The 15,618-nt window shown below is 41.4% G+C and overlaps 1 long non-coding RNA gene and 1 other non-coding gene across 2 annotated transcripts in view; one reads left to right on the top strand and one right to left on the bottom strand.

Moving 5' to 3' along the window:
* The window catches only part of LOC149971803 (uncharacterized), a 48,116-nt gene extending 32,722 nt beyond the window's left edge, over positions 1–15,394 (top strand). Inside the window, exons 3-4 of the long non-coding RNA XR_016491680.1 lie at positions 12,619–12,661; positions 13,524–15,394. This is a non-coding gene — a long non-coding RNA (uncharacterized LOC149971803). The remainder of the gene's footprint in view (positions 1–12,618; positions 12,662–13,523) is intronic.
* Positions 3,517–3,569, bottom strand: LOC118946088 (U7 small nuclear RNA). The gene has a single exon (XR_005041274.1). It is a non-coding gene; the product is annotated as a U7 small nuclear RNA (small nuclear RNA).
* Positions 15,395–15,618: the final 224 nt, after the last annotated feature.

Here is a 15,618-nt window from a genome sequence, read left to right as displayed (position 1 = left end):
ATCTCAAAGTTCTTCCTCCAGCCCACACCTCACAGCATGTTTTGAGGCTGGGTAGACTACGGCATATTTTTTTTAAGTGACTCCTAACACATCCCTCTGCTTTTAAATGAAACAGTAGCTATTCAGCCAAGTCTCGTTCCCTTAGGAAAAATTGGACTGTTTCTTTCACCATTAGTTCATAAGCGGTGAACTAATCATAAAACTTAGTGAACTGATGCTTAGAAGAAGAAGAATCTAAACAGGCACACACACACACAGGCACATACACACAAACAAAGCCCGTAAGAAAATGAGCTATTCCCTGTTCTCTGGGACTCCAGCAGCAGCCTTGAAACTACCTGTCGACTTTGATCACAGTCACACTGTGGGTTCTCACTGTGATGGCTCTAAAAGTTATTAGAGCGTGAGTCTATTAGATGGGGAAGCATGTCCTTTCCTTTCCCTCTACAGGTGCAGTTAAACACAGGGGAAAACCACTTCTAGTTTCTGGCACATCAGGCTCCACTTCTAGTCTCTGGCACATCAGGCTCCACTTCTAGTCTCTGAAACATCAGGCTACACTTCTAGTCTCTGGCACATCAGGCTACACTTCTAGTCTCTGGCACATCAGGCTCCAATTCTAGTCTCTGGCACGTCAGGCTCCACTTCTATTCTCTGGCACATCAGGCTCCACTTCTAGTCTCTGTCACATCAGGCTCCACTTCTAGTCTCTGGCACATCAGGCTCCACTTCTAGTCTCTGGCACATCAGGCTCCACTTCTAGTCTCTGGCACATCAGGCTCCACTTCTAGTCTCTGGCACATCAGGTTCCACTTCTAGTTTCTGGCACATCAGGCTCCACTTCTAGTTTCTGGCACATCAGGCTCCACTTCTAGTTTCTGGCACATCAGGCTCCACTTCTAGTCTCTAGTATATCAGGCTCCACTTCTAGTTTCTGGCACATCAGACACATTCTTCTCCATCCTATCCATTTTAAGTCAGGAAATTCAAGATATATTAAAGAAGTTCAATTCTCTAATTGCAATTTTTACAAAGGCAATCACATCAAAATAAAGAAAAAGTGCAAAGTCCTACTCTAACAATCTCAGTTTATGATCTAGCCAGTCGTTTTTGAAGGTATCAATAATGAACGCATAATCACATTTAAATATAAGCCTTCAGAGCCCACAGAAAACCTTTTTACTAATCATTGAAAAGGCTACGCTGGCCAGGCTAAGGCAACTTGATTTTATGCTAGCGTAATGCTATTTTAAAAGTTCAATAGAACATGTTTGCGTGCATGGAAATAGAGTTATTACAGGAGTTATTATAGTTCGCCGTATTAACGCAAAGCTATGGGATGTGTAATTCATGTCAAAGCAGGTACTCTTATCAGCCAACAGATGGCAGACAGAAGCAGATTAGCGGATGCAGAGTGGCCATTGAGAATGCCTAATGATATGAAGAATCAGAGCAGAGTAAATCTTTAAGTTGCAGTGCCTTTCACATGACTCCAGTAGTTTTCTGATGCGCTAATACTGGGTGCCTTTTGAACTATTCCATCTTACTTGCACTAGTATGCAATCATAATAACTCCTTGAAGATGTCCTGTACATTACCTCAAAGTGTAATATCAATGCGTTGAGTGTGTACTTATTACTGTTACTTGTTACTATATCGACATCTGTGCTACTTGATTGTAGCCTTACTTAAATAACAACTTCAGAAAGCTCTGTCATTCTACTTCTTTCTGTCTCTTAGCAGTGAACTCTGTTGTCCACGAAGAGACTTCCTTGGGTGACAAATTGGGTTATCATGGGTCGAAACCTACTGTTCATTGCTCAACTACCTCCTGTCGACTGGAGGTATTTGAGGTATATTTTAAATGGCCTTGCATGGCGAAACCTGCACCCAGCAGCCACCTCACTCCCCACTCGGCCTGGGCTTTGTGAGTGTGTGCTTCTAAGCTCCTTTTTCAGAGTGCACATCCATCCAGGGCCTATATAAGAGGCAAGCCTATAGACCTCCACAGCATGCAGGCTCTCCCTGGGCAGCCCACACCGAGGCCTTTAAAGCCTGCACCCCGTCAGGCATTATTCATCAGTGCACATCAAAAAGCAACTTAAGATGCTCTATCCCCTCGATTTGCCAGGCCCTCTCGATACGATTCTGCTCCACCTCGGGAGGTGGGCACCCCCTCGGCTTCGGGAGCCCATTTAATCAATAGCAGAGATTACAGTACTTGGGGGCCCGCTGGCGCCAAGTCGAGATAGACGTCTTTGGTCTGAATGCAGGGGCCTGCTTCCCCATTCCACACAGGGGTCAGGACCACCAATGGACTGGAATCCAACATGGTGCTTTGTGATTGACAGGGAGATAGAATAGGTTATTGGGGAAAGGTTACTGGATATGTACGCACATTGTTGTTTGAGAGGTATACATACAAGGGCAGGACGCGAGGGAGACCCTGTAATGGTTAAATTGTATATTGGAGAAAGTCTTTAGGTATCTATGTCATTGATTTTTTTCCCTCTACCATAATGTGTGTTTACATGAGCTTTTGCTGGTGGTGCAAAAATAATAATAAATGACCAACCCCAAGGCTTTCAAGACACTGCATTTGTGGAGCGTAGAAGTCTTCAGTTCTGTTTCTGTGTGACTTTATATGTCTCTGTGCAGGCACCCTGTTGACTATCATTTCAGACTTCTCAGCAGGCTGCAAAACACACTTTAAAATCGAGGCACAGCTTCATTTCTCAAAGACACTTTTCCAGCACCGGGTCGATTTTTAAAATATTCACACCCATATGTGGTAAACAGATTAGTCATGAGCTGTGTGCCAAGCCAATGTTTAGAGTATGGATATGTTTAAGCAGCTGCATTCGTGAACTCAGGACTGTCTAACATGGTGCCTCTTGGCATTCAGAACTCTTCCATGTTTGTGTGTTCTGTGTGTTTTCTAAAAGAAACTTGTTTTCGTATGCTTATGACTAAGAGATGAAATGAAGACGGCCTTTCTCCAATATGTTTTTCTTAGGTTAATCATTTCTAAGATCACTGAGTCTACGATTGGGACGCAGATAACCTGTCAGGTAATGATGCCCAGATACATAATCAATCACTCTAGAATCCACAAGGGCAGCAGGTAGCCTAGTGGTTAGAGCGTGAGCCAGTAACTGGAAGGTTGCTAGATCGAATCCCCGAGCTGACAAGGTAAAAATCTGTCATTCTGCTCCTGAACAGGGTAGCTAACCCACTGTCCCATAGCTGTCATTGTAAATAAAAAGTTGTTCTTAACTGACTTGCCTGGTAAAATAATAAGTATTGGTTATATAGGCTGACTTATATCCGCACATTTGTCTTGCACTGTGGATCTGCCCACATGAATAAATACTGTGGTATAACTTTATTTCTATACTATAGTATTAACTTTAGTATTTTTGCGGACTTTAATGTAGTATTTACTGAATTGTTTTTGTGAACATTACTGTAGTATTTACTATAGTGTTCTTGTTTTACTATCTTTGACATAGAAGGGGGGGATTTCCACTTGAGGAAACCTACTGGACAAATACTAAAAGAGGACATTTTCCATAACATGTAGGTTTCTCACTCTTGTGTGGCAAAAATTGGGATATGGAGGACGGGAATGGGTGGAGTATATGCAAATGAAATACTATATAATGAATATGTTTTTCTGAGACACTGTAGTGTTTTGCCTACATTACTGAAGTATTTACCACAGTGTTTTATTGAGGATAATACAGTAGTATTCTACAGTATCTTCCAAAATTAAATCCTAAGTACCACACTTGATAGAGAGATACTTCAGTGTTTTGTATAGTATTCTACAGTGTATTACAAAATGACAGTCTTGGAAAAAGTACCCAATTGTCATAATTGAGTAAAAGTAAGAAGATACAAGTAAAAGTGAATGTCACCCAGTAAAATAGTACTTGAGTAAAAGTCTAAAAGTATTTGGTTTAAAATTTTCTTAAGGATCAAAAGTAAAATCCTTAAATAAAGCAAACCAGATGGCACAATAATCATGTTATTTATTTTTTTACTTACAGATATCCAGGGGCATTCTCCAACAATTTAAAAATGAAACATGTGTTTTGTGAGTCCTTCAGATCAGAGGCAGTAGGGATGACCAGGAATGTTCTCTTGATAAATGTGTGAGTTAGACAATTTTCCTGTCCTGCTAAGCATGAAAAAATTTAACGAGTACTTTTGGGTGTCTGGGAAAATGTATGGAGTAGAAAGCACAGTTGAAGTCAGAAGTTTACATACACTTAGGTTGGAGTAATTACAACTCGTTTTTCAACCACTCCACAAATTTCTTGTTGACAAACTATAGTTTTGGCAAGTCGGTTAGGACATCTACTTTGTGCATGACACAAGTAATTTTTCAAACAATTGTTTACAGACAGATTATTTCACTTATCATTCACTGTATCACAATTCCAGTGGGTCAGAAGTGTACATACACTAAGTTGACTGTGCCTTTAAATCATGACTTTAGAAGCTTCTGATAGGCTAATTGACATAATTTGAGTCAATTGGAGGTGTACCTGTGGATGTATTTCAAGGCCTATCTTCAAACTCAATGCCTCTTTGCTTGACATCATGTCAAAATCAAAACAAATTAGCCAAGACATCAGAAAAAAATTGTAGACCTCACAAGTCTGGTTCATCCTTGGGAGCAATTTCCAAATGCCTGAAGGTAACACGTTCATCTGTACAAACAATAGTACGCAAGTATAAACACCATTGGGACCACGCAGCCGTCATACCGCTCAGGAAGGAGACGCGTTCTGTCTACTAGATATGAACGTACTTTGGTATGAAAAGTGCAAATCAATACCAGAACAACAGCTAAGGACCACGTGAAGATGCTGGAGGAAACAGGTTCAAAAGTATCTATATCCACAGTAAAACAAACCCAATATCAACACAACCTGAAAGGCTGCTCAGCAAGGAAGAAGCCACAGCTCCAAAACCGCCATAAAAAAGCCAGACTAGGGTGTGCAACTGCACATGGGGACAAAGATTGTACTTTTTTTTAGAAATGTCCTCTGGTCTGATGAAACAAATATAGAACTGTTTGGCTATAATGACCATCGTTATGTTTGGAGGAAAAAAGGGGAAGGCATGCAAGCCGAAGAACACCATCCCAACCGTGAAGTACAGGGGTGACAGCATCATGTTGTGGGGGTGCTTTCCTACAGGAGGGACTGGTGCACTCCACAAAATAGCATACTTCCAAAGTTGTGGAAAATGGACAACAAAGTCAAGGTATTGGAGTGGCCATCATATAGCCCTGACCTCAATCCTATAGAAAACTTGTCAGCAGAACTGAAAAAGCATGTGCGAGCAAGGAGGCCTACAAACCTGACCCAGTTACACTAGCTCTGTCAGGAGGAATGGGCCAAAATTCACCCACCTTATTGTGGGAAGCTTGTGGAAGGCAACCCGAAACGTTGGACCCAAGTTAAACAATTTAAGGACAATGCTACCAAATACTAATTGAGTGTATGTCAACTTCTGACCCACTGGGAATGTGATGAAAGAAATAAAAGCTGAAATAAATCATTCTCTCTGCTATTATTCTGACATTTCACATTCTTAAAATAAAGTGGTGATCCTAACTGACCAAAGACGGAATTTCTACTAGGATTAAATGTCAGGAATTGTGAAAAACTGAGTTTCAATGTATTTGGCTAAGGTGCATGTAAACTTCTGACTTCAACTGTACATAATTTTCTTTAGGAATGGAGTGAAGTAAAAGTAAAAGTTGCCAAAGCATGTAAATAGTAAAGTACTACTAAAGTACTTAAGTACTTTACACCACTGCAAAATGATATAGTAAGTACTACACATGATCAAGGGATACTACAGTGTGGAGTATAGTATTCTACAGAATACTACAACTTACTACAGTTTACCACAGAATTCTATAGTAAGTACAATAATATTATATCGTAAAATTTAGTATTTTTTTCATGTGGGGGAAGGATCATCAGGAAGGTCTTTGTTGAAGGAGCATCAGGAGGGTCTTTGTTGAAGGAGCATCGGGAATGTCTTTGTTGAAGGAGCATCAGGAAGGTCTTTGTTGAAGGAGCATCTGGAGGGGCTTTGTTGAAGGAGCTTCAGGAAGGTCTTTGTTGAAGGAGCATCAGGAGGGGCTTTGTTGAAGGAGCATCAGGAAGGTCTTTGTTGAAGGAGCATCAGGAGGGGCTTTGTTGAAGGAGCATCAGGAGGGGCTTTGTTGAAGGAGCATCAGGAAGGTCTTTGTTGAAGGAGCATCAGGAGGGGCTTTGTTGAAGGAGCATCAGGAAGGTCTTTGTTGAAGGAGCATCAGGAAGGTCTTTGTTAAAGGAGCATCAGGAAGGTCTTTGTTGAAGGAGCATCAGGAAGGTCTTTGTTGAAGGAGCATCAGGAGGGGCTTTGGCAGGTCGGAAAAAGCAGCCAAGCGGCGAGCAAAAAGGAGCCATTGTGCAAGCAATCAGGTATGAGCTGTAAAATTCCATGAATGTTCATTTTATCCTGGAGCCAGGAGCCAGGTCCGGGGCACAATCCTCTGGCTGTTCCTGGTGTAGGTTTTCTTTGGCGTTGACCGCTCAGTTGAGCTCTGAGTCAAAGGCATCATAGAGCAGCACCCGCAAGCTCAGGCTTCCACTCCCTCCTCTCCTCACCCGGCCTGCTGCCCTGGGAGAGGAAGACGAAGACCAGCTTCCCACAGTATGCACACGCCATGATGGCTCTTTGCATTTTTATGGAACGTTTATTTTCTCTGGCTGGGAAAGAAAGGAGACTGACGTTTGCTTTAGCTGATTGAATTTGTTTTGAATCCCATCCTGCACAATATCACAGATACTGTGCGATGCTTGAAAAAGAAATGCCAGGCACAATCAAATCTGACTTTGCGAATCGAAGACGTTAAAGGCCTGAGCACTTTAAATGGAAGGTACAGGAGTGTCAGACCCCTATCCCCAAAACCGAGAAAGTTGAATGATTGTGAAAGCAGGTGCCCTACTTTCACAAAGTTGTTAAGCTTTTAAGTGCCTTCACTGTTGCAGTATCACACATTATCTCACATTCTTGAGACACTTTCTCTATGTTTCCTCACTCTATGAATGCTTGCTTGTAATTATTTCGATATCAGTTTTGTGGCAGAGGCACTCTAGGAGCAAATTCCTTTCTATAAAGGCAAGGGACTTGTTGTGTGGTGTCTTTTTGCCCTAACACTGTAAAGCTCCCCCTCCTTTAGGAACAGAATATTGTCCACTACCAGCATGATTGAATGGCTCTCTGCGTTACACCGAATGTGATTGTCATAAGTATTTCATCAAGAAAATTGCTTTGTGCCATAAACACATCACCCATTGCTGTGTTAGCGGGAGAGGGGTGAAACCCCGCGACAGGGTCGCTACTCTCCCTATCACCTCGCGAGCTACTGCAATTATCCAGGCCCGCAAACATCACTCGCTGGTCATTTACAAAACCATTGGCTTCCTTCCTGCTTTCATTACAATCATATATACACACGCTAAGTTCACACTTCAGAGACGTCAAGGGAAGCGGAGTGCATTGTTTGTTATCGAAGGGTGTTTCCTCCTACGTTCCCCAGGACCACTTCTCCAGTGAATAGGGTTGTAGCTCTGCATGTCCCTGTATGACATTTCCATTGTGTTATGGGAAAACACTTGTGTAGCACGGTGTAAAGTACATTCCACCTGCCTAAGAAAGCTGACAGTTGGACGTATATCACCATGGTAACTATATGGATATCACTAGGTATACCCACTAGCTTCTGTGTTTTGAAACATTGCATGTGATAAGAAAAAGCTCTCTGTGACAGTTTGTTTACATTGACCTATCCTCTGGGGATTAATGGTCATCTTTAATATCCAATGTGGACACACTGATGTGATGTGGAATGTCTGTGTAGATTTTGTATACAAACACGATGTTGTTGGTCATTTTGACCCGGAGGCTTTCATGTGTATAGATATTTTCACAGGTCCAAAATAAACAAGTGTCTCTGATGTATTTAGTTTTGACTGGTTGTGGTTGCACTTTTATAATTATGTTTGGGTGAAAAGGAGCTTTCCCAAGCTTCTCCTTCTCAGTGCGAGACCAGTAGATCTCTGACACAGACACTCCAAAATGAAGTCCAAACAGAAAACGCTTGTTTGTGAGAAAGGAAATATGTTTAACACATAATTCTTAAATATAGAGTTTTGAAATCAAATGTTTTTGAATTTCTTCTTTCTGAAAGGTCTGACAAAATAAAGTTTTGGCTGTTTTTACTTGCTTCTTTGTCTGTCTTGAGTGTGTTTAAGAGTTCAGCATAGCAAGTTTGTATGAAGGTCTGGTTATTAAATGGGCAAATACAAGGTATATATTTTCTTATCATAGGTTAAATTTACAGAAATTGCTATTTAGCAAGCTAGCTGACTAGATTACATTGGCCAGGTGAGTAAGAAATTTAAACGTGTTAACCCTCGCAAGGCTGCAGGCCCAGACGGCATCCCCAGCCGCGCCCTCAGAGCATGCGCAGACCAGCTGCCCGGTGTGTTTATGAACATATTCAATCAATCCCTATACCAGTCTGCTGTTCCCACATGCTTCAAGAGGGCCACCATTGTTCCTGTTCCCAAGAAAGCTAAGGTAACTGAGCTAAACGACTACCGCCCCGTAGCACTCACTTCCGTCATCATGAAGTGCTTTGAGAGACTAGTCAAGGACCATATCACCTCCACCCTACCTGACACCCTAGACCCACTCCAATTTGCTTACCGCCCAAATAGGTCCACAGACGATGCAATCTCAACCACACTGCACACTGCCCTAACCCATCTGGACAAGAGGAATACCTATGTAAGAATGCTGTTCATCGACTACAGCTCTCCATTCAACACCATAGTACCCTCCAAGCTCGTCATCAAGCTCAAGACCCTGGGTCTCGACCCCGCCCTGTGCAACTGGGTACTGGACTTCCTGACGGGCCGCCCCCAGGTGGTGAGGGTAGGCAACAACATCTCCTCCCCGCTGATCCTCAACACTGGGGCCCCACAAGGGTGCGTTCTGAGCCCTCTCCTGTACTCCCTGTTCACCCACGACTGCGTGGCCACGCACGCCTCCAACTCAATCATCAAGTTTGCGGACGACACACCATTGGTAGGCTTGATTACCAACAACGACGAGACGGCTTACAGGGAGGAGGTGAGGGCCCTCGGAGTGTGGTGTCAGGAAAATAACCTCACACTCAACGTCAACAAAACTAAGGAGATGATTGTGGACTTCAGGAAACAGCAGAGGGAACACCCCCCCTATCCACATCGATGGAACAGTAGTGAAGAGGGTAGCAAGTTTTAAGTTCCTCGGCATACACATCACAGACAAACTGAATTGGTCCACTGACACAGACAGCATCGTGAAGAAGGCGCAGCAGCGCCTCTTCAACCTCAGGAGGCTGAAGAAATTCGGCTTGTCACCAAAAGCACTCACAAACTTCGACAGATGCACAATCGAGAGCATCCAGCCACTGCCTGTTCACCCCGCTATCATCCAGAAGGCGAGGTCAGTACAGGTGCATCAAAGCTGGGACCGAGAGACTGAAAAACAGCTTCTATCTCAAGGCCATCAGACTGTTAAACAGCCACCACTAACATTGAGTGGCTGCTGCCAACACACTGACATTGACACTGACTCAACTCCAGCCACTTTAATAATGGGAATTGATGGGAAATGATGTAAATATATCACTAGCCACTTTAAACAATGCTACCTTCAATAATGTTACTTACCCTACATTATTCATCTCATATGCATACGTATATACTGTACTCTATATCATCGACTGCATCCTTATGTAATACATGTATCACTAGCCACTTTAACTATGCCACTTTGTTTACATACTCATCTCATATGTATATACTGTACTCGATACCATCTACTGTATCTTGCCTATGCTGCCCTGTACCATCACTCATTCATATATCCTTATGTACATATTCTTTATCCCCTTACACTGTGTATATGACAGTAGTTTTGGAATTGTTAGTTAGATTACTTGTTGGTTATTACTGCATTGTCGGAACTAGAAGCACAAGCATTTCACTACACTCGCATTAACATCTGCTAACCATGTGTATGTGACAAATACAATTTGATTTGATTTGATAGTTGGTCCTCTTTGAAGATGGAATGAGCCACAGTTATACACCTGAGTCTGCACAACACAATCCACCAATCAGATTGATACACAAGTCTGTAGGTGCGGGTTATATGGTGTCTAATTGTTCTCAAAAAAAAAAGAGAGCCTGTTTTGTTTTTACCTAAACACACCCTCACCTGAGAAGTAGAAATAAAAAGGAGATTTGATTTGATTTTATTAACTGCAGTTGACATACAGTAGCTTCTCAAATTGAAGAATACTCTTATTGCAATGTGGATGTCTTTTAAAAGAGCATTTGGTTGAGCATAGTGTAGTCTATGGTGTTGCCAGGGAACAGCACCCTCTTCGAAGGAGTAGGAAATGGAAGCTCACCCGCACATGGATTGCCTCCCGTGCTGTTGGCACCCATCCTTGAAACATTCTGCAGAGCAGCAGACCTCTCCTCTGGCACATGGCGGCGAGCTGCAGATCCCCAGCTGGTCCTCATGTCCATCCACATGAAGTTATGCAGGACAGGGGTAGCCTTCAACAGCCTGAATTCACCCAAAATTGCAGTGCCCTACACGGTAACTGTAGGCAATCGTTTTGAAGGAATCTCCAGTTACAAGGTATCAGTAGGAATATGGAAGAATGTCGTTATTAGGCTTTTACATCACCAGGTCATGGTAGATTACTAAAGTATAATATCCCTTATAACAAATCATGATTACATTGGATAGATAGATGCATGTGCACACACATGTGCAGCATATGACAATAGCAGGATCATATCAAGGATAGCATCACAAATGAATACATAAATACCACTTGAAGCTTGAAGACTTGATCATTTTGAAGCTGTGTAGTGCTACAGTAAGACAGAAACAAAAATGTGCACCCCTTTTGAGTCCCCAGGACTGAGAACCACTGCTCTTCATTGGGCCCTCTTCATCTGCAGACAGGCTTTCACAGTTCTCACAGGAAAGAAAACCTCACAAGGAACAGACTACTACACTTAAATTAGACCGCACTGAATATTATGTTACTATTATCTCAGTCCTCACTTCTAGGGAATGGAACTACACAAAAGTACCTGCCCTATCCAGAATAGCCTACTTTCTCACTTTGACAGATCGGGCTGCTATCCTACTTTCACCCTCCTCCATGGCTGCTAGCTAGCTAGCTACCTACAAATGCATTTGGAGTTCATTTTTTACAGTGATAACCACATAAAGATAGCTAGCTAATATGAAGTTAGGTAGCTGGTAAAATTGTATTAACTTAACTAGCCACCTATACAGTATGTAAAGTTGGCTAGATTGCTAGCTAGCAGCTCAATTGAGTTAGCCTGCACTGTAGCTAGTAATACATCATTTTTTAAAACATTTTCGAAATGTATTTACTTAGCGTGACTTGAATAGGTTCTCACAGCCATGTGGACGATTGGAAACAGGGCAGCAAAGTGTCCCCAGAGTGGTTTAGAGTATATTACTATGTACCTGTGAATGAATTCATGAAATGGAGAATGTATTAAAACTATTTACCCTTTTAATAACCAGACCATCATACAAACTTCTATGCTGAATTCTTGATGCACAATCGAAAGTGCTGCTATTTGCTGCCAGCACGCACACAAGAGAGCCACTCTGGGTGGCCGAAGCGGCACGTGGCAATTTACCGTGTGCATGAGCCATTATCTGGGAGTAGGGCAACAGGCAGCAAATTGCGAGCAGTGCAGTTCTTTGTGCTCACTCTTGTACGTGGAGCGGAGGAGCCAAAAGATAAAATTAGCTGAAGTCTTGAGCGGCCTCTATGCATGGTTGACCAATGAGCAAAGTTAATCTTGTCAACCAATCAAACAATATATGAAATACAAAATTCGACCTGACAACAACTGCGAACGCTGGTCTCCACGAGGAAGGTAGATTCTCTCGCTTCAATTGCCGTTTGTTGCGGCCCCTGTGTCAGCTCCTTAATGCTTCACTGCTAGTATTCTTTGGAACAAATGTTACTCTGATATAGGCAGTCTTATGTCTTTACCTGACCCAAATGTAATTCATATTGCTAGTATAAAAATATTTGGGTAAGGCAAACTCACTGCACCATGTCATTTCAACGTGGATAATTGGGTAATATTTGGTTGAGATGTTGAGCAATGAGATTACAACCTATATTCACCCACTCAAAAAAACATCCAAAAGTGTTTTGAATTTCCATTGTGTTATCAATAGGCTTTCAAACATCTAAAAGCAAAAGCAAATTCCAACGGAAAAACAATGTCTGATTTTTGGTTTAGTTGTCACCCACAGTTGAAGTCGGAAGTTTACATACACTTAGGTTGGAGTCATTGCAACTTGTTTTTCATCCACTCCACAAATTTCTTGTTAATTAACAAACTATAGTTTTGTCAAGTCGGTTAGGATATCTACTTTGTGCATGACACAAGTCATTTTTCCAACAATTGTTTACAGTGTCACGGCTGTTGGTGGAAGGTGAGGACCAAGGTGCAGCGTGGTACGTATTCATCTTTTTTTTATTTGAACTGACCACTGAATAGCAAAAACAAAGAGAACAACCAAAATAGTTCTGTCTGGTGCAGACACAGAAACCGAAAGCAACTACCCACAAAACCCAGGTGGGAAAAGGCTACCTAAGTATGGTTCTCAATCAGAGACAACGATAGACAGCTGCCTCTGATTGAGAACCTCATGCCAAATAACAAAGAAATCCAAAACATAGAAAATGAACATAGAATGCCCACCCTAGTCACACCCTGGCCTAACCAAAATAGAGTATAAAAGCCTCTCTATGGCCAGGGCGTGACATACAGACAGATTATTTCACTGTATCACAGTCATCCCCATATTGTTTTTATTTACTTTGCTGCTCTTTTGCACACCAATATCACTACTTACACACCATCATCTGCTCATCTCTCACTCCAGTGTTAATCTGCTAAATTGTAATTACTTTGCTACTATGACCTATTTATTGCCTTACCTCCTCATGCCATTTGCACACAATGTATATAGACTTTCTTTTTTTCTATTGTGTTATTGACTGTACGCTTGTTTATTCCATGTTCTTGTTTACAATGACAAGCCTTGTTCTTGTTTGACTTGCCTAGTAAAAATAAATAAATAATCCATTTAATAATGGACGCCACTGTGTTCTTGGGGACCTTCAATGATGAATATATTTTTTGTACCCTCCCCCGGATCTGTGCCTTGACACAATCCTGTCTCGGAGCTCTACGTACATTTCCTTCAACTTCATGGCTTTGTTTTTGCTCTGACGTGCACTGTCAACTGTGGGACCTTATATAGACAGGTGTGTTTATTTCCAAATCATGTCCAATTAATTTAATTTACCACAGGTGGACTCCAATCAAGTTGTAGAAACATCGAGGATGATCAATGGAAACAGGATGCACCTGAGCTCAATTTCGTGTCTCATAGCAAAGGTTTTGAATACTTATGTAAATAATGTATTTCTGTTTTTTTAAACCTGTTTTTTCTTTCTCATTATGGGTTATTGTGTGTAGATTGCTGAGGAAAATGTTTTATTTAATACATATTAGAATAAGGCTGTAACGTAACAAAATGTGGAAAAGGTAAAGGGGTCTGAATACTTTCCGAAGGCACTGTATATAGTACTCTAAAATACCCCAAATTCTAAAGAATACAAGATCAAACTTGCCGATACCATTCAAACACATTTATGGTTCAGCACTTTAAAGCCAAATATCTTGCAGATAGAACATTATAGTCCCAAGCTCTCTAAAGGAGACCAAAGGATAGCTGTACATAGATCAATTCTCCAGTAGGAGGTGTTGCCCAGACTACAGTTTTTTTCTGAAAATGGATATAACATTGAAGATCTGACCCTGTTTTAAAGGTACTAATTCAAACTATTTTATACAAGGTTTGTGTGTGTTGAAACGTGGTAATCATGATGACAGTGGAGAGTGGGGTAAATTGAGCATTTTATTTACATTCAGCATCACTCCAACAACAACATCACATATGTCAGGGGGTTGTCTATCCCCGGGAAAATATTTAGAATTCATGTAAATATTACATTGTTGAAAACATAGCTTGTCCAAAAAAGAATGAGTTAAGTTGAGCTTTGGGACAAATCGCCTACAAATTTCTGTACTGAATTAAATATTACCACTACCTTTTTAAAACCAGGTCTATCTTTATTTCCTAAATACAATTGAACAAAATCATATTTTTCGTATTTTAATCGTATAATCATGTATTTTAATACTTTTCTAACAGACTTAACACCTAACCAAAACTCATGTACTTTTTAAAACACTTTTAACATAGATCAGGCACTGTTGCTACCTCATATCCCAGTGATAATTTGTTGCATTACACCTGGGAAGAACACCTACATTTGCTCAACCTGTAATTGGCTCCACCATTGGCTCAACTTACCCCATTGCCATTGGCCCACCGTATCCCAAGGCAAACATTTTGACTATATTAGCCCACACAGCTACAATGATGCACTTTCATGCTAGGTTTAGAACCTCATATTGAAGCTTATAGAGACCCCATCTGATGTATAGGACAATCATAAATGGGAATTTCACCCTGGGGGAATTTGGGCTTGTTTATTTCATGTCCAAGGAATTTCTAGGTAGTAATCTGTGGTCCAGTGTACTGCAATCTTTTTCCGTAAGGGAAGCCATCAGCTAAATCACATATCTTCTGGAATCACACTTTCAATCAATTTAGCCTTTGCCATTGTAGTCACTGCTGGACTGGTAGCTACCTTCAGCAGAGCATATTTGTCTGTTTGTTCTGTCACGTTTCTGACTGCACTGAGCCTTTAAGGGCCACCCAGGGAGACGAGGCTGGTGGTTGGCTGCCCCATACTGCCCATGATTCCCCAGTGCCTTCTGTCTCTAGGGACACAATCTTTTCACCGAAAACCCTCCGCCTGGGACTTAATTCATAACTTCTTCACCGACATCACTATGGTGGGTTTATCCTTTATAGTTTCCAATTGCACTTTCATGTTAGTATATCATTTTGTTTTATTTGAACTAACGATAGCTAGCTTCCAATGGGCTGGACAAGTTTCCCCATGTGTTCTGCTTCCTAGACAACCAACAGCGTCAATACCACTATCAAGCCAATCTACAAAATGTACCTGAATGAAATATATGAAACTGATCATGACAAGATTTCATCTCATTTCAATAAATAATACTTGTATACTGTCAATCACTAAGATGAATGATTTGTGTTTAGATGAACAAGATGAGATTAACTGAGCCTAGCCTATAAGGTATTCAAGTAACAAAAAACCGACTTTTATCCAGGTGAAGCAATCTATGAAGCTTATGACATGGTGTGAATTTTACAGTAGACCTATTGAATGTGTCAGCATCTCTCTCTCTCGTTTTCTCTCTCTCTCTCTCACAACGTGATCACTTTTTATCTTCTAAAAATGTC

The sequence above is a fragment of the Oncorhynchus mykiss genome, chromosome 25 (genome assembly GCF_057628025.1).
Source record: "Oncorhynchus mykiss isolate SJ-2025 chromosome 25, ASM5762802v1, whole genome shotgun sequence".
Classification (NCBI taxonomy): Eukaryota; Metazoa; Chordata; class Actinopteri; order Salmoniformes; family Salmonidae; genus Oncorhynchus; species Oncorhynchus mykiss.
This window is presented reverse-complemented; position numbering and strand designations above follow the sequence as displayed.